The sequence below is a fragment of the Propithecus coquereli genome, unplaced genomic scaffold, assembly GCF_000956105.1.
Source record: "Propithecus coquereli isolate 6110/MARCELLA unplaced genomic scaffold, Pcoq_1.0 Scaffold106, whole genome shotgun sequence".
Taxonomy (NCBI): domain Eukaryota; kingdom Metazoa; phylum Chordata; class Mammalia; order Primates; family Indriidae; genus Propithecus; species Propithecus coquereli.
In genome coordinates, this window is record NW_012134525.1 from 152,506 (window position 1) to 154,565 (window position 2,060).

Consider the following 2,060-nt stretch of genomic DNA (forward strand, 5'->3'; position numbering starts at 1 on the left):
AACCCCTTTGCTCCGCCTGGAGGCAGAGGCAGGTCCTTTGGCGCGATGCGTGGGTAGGGGCTAAGACGCCTCGTGGAGGGGCTAGTTATGTCGTCTCGGATCACAGCTATACAAAAAATTTAACAGAAAAACAAAAAACCAAACAAACAAACAAAAATGGCCCCTTTACTCCGCCTAGTGGCGGAGGCTGGCCCTTTAGCGCGGTATGTTGGGGCGGAGGTCAAGTCGCCTGGCAGAGGGGGACTTATGTGTCGCGGGTCACAGTTCTATAGGCAGTCTCCCTCAGTTCACTCTCAGTTCCCCGTCACCTTTGCGGACAGCATCAGCGACTGAATGGAACAGGGCCGCCGGAGATCGCCTGGAAACTCGGCAGAAATATCGCTCTTTTTCCCTTTCCGCCCTTTCGGAGGCGGGGCTTGAGTCCCCGGCTGGGACAGACTGTCTGCAGATTCGAAAGAAAAAGTGGCTGCGAGCGCTACTCTCCTCCTCACAGGGCGCGACCAGCTCTGCCGCAGAGGCAGCGGCTATGACTCAGGCAGACGCCCAGGCAACAAGTCCCCGCGGTCGCAGGCTTTGGGGTCCCCGAATTGTGGCTGCACACCCCCTGCTAGTCAGCGCTGAAGCCGACTGCACCGGGAAGGCATCCGGAGCTGGGGTCCGCCGTTGCCGACTCCCAGAGCTGCCTCCCAGGGCCGCCCGCCCTACACAAGGCGACTCTGGACGGATCCATGGGAGGACTCTGTGCTGTGTCCCTCCCAGCACCCGCCGAACCCCCAGGGATTTCCACGGGCAGAGCCTCTTTTCTGGAGTTCCCCTCCCCCGATCTAGTCCTGGCTGTCTCCTGTGGCAAGAAGCTGCCTCCAAACTCTCCCCTGTGGGCTCGGGCGGCGTCCGATCTGGGGAGCGCGCGCTCCGGCTGGTCCCTCCCGTCCGATGCCGACCCAGCGCTGCGCTCCGGCCAGTTCGAAATGGACCCCGCTCCTGTCTCGGCTGCCCACCACTTGTCGGTCTGTGCTCCTGCTTCGCACTGACTTCTGGCACTTCCCTATCTGCGTGGGAGTGGGGTTTGGTAAAGGAAGAGTCACCTTCCTGTGAGTCAGATCTCACTGCCCGGGCAGGCGGGGCACGGCCGTCCCGCGCTGCCCTTCCCCTTTGTCCCAACTGTCCGGTGATTTGTGAATGCTCCCTCAGTTCACCTGATTTTATCCATGGGACTGCTTGTCCCTCGCTGCGTCTCTGTAGATTCACGAAGCTAATCCTGTAGGGGAGCGCCTCACTCGCGTGTGGGTATCCATGTTCTTCACCTCCCACTCTGAGGGCAGAGAGCCAAGAGGCCACCCCTAATCCGCCATTTTCCCCAGCCCCCTTATCAATGAATTTAATAATGTCAAATTTCATCTTGTTCAACCCCATATAGAAAAAACGGTACTAAAAATGAATTTTGATTGAAGACTCAAGCAGCTTCCTGATACTGTTCTTCTATTAAGTGCCAGCATGCCATGAAGGAGAAGGAGAAAAAACCAGAGAAGGAGAAAAAGGGAACTGACATGTAAGTTATAGCTCATTTTTGTATTCATGTTGTACACTAAAAAGATTAAAATTAAGCAAACACAAAACATGCGTTGGCTATATTACCACGCTTCCTTTTCTTTAAATCACTGCTAAAATTTCTCTTCACCCTTTAATCATTTATTGTAGTTCACCATCAGAATCACTCTCACCATATTGCCTAAGAACCTTCCTTTAAAATGGTATTTATCTAGCCGTATTTTCTATTGATTAATGTTAAATGTCTACTTATCCTTTACTGTCTTTTAGTATACATCATTATTTGCACAAGTGCATGTGTTTTTGTCATTTGGGTTATGAAGAAAAGATCAGTCGCAGATTTCTATGAGGAATCAAGTTCTGATGGCCTACTGCTAAAAATCCATTGAGAGGTGTGGTGTCATTTCCACAAACTTTGATGTGATTGAAGATAATTACCATTAAGGTCATTGAAAGAAAAAAATACAAAATAAAAGCTTTTGAATAGACAGAAGCCATAAAATCCCAAATTA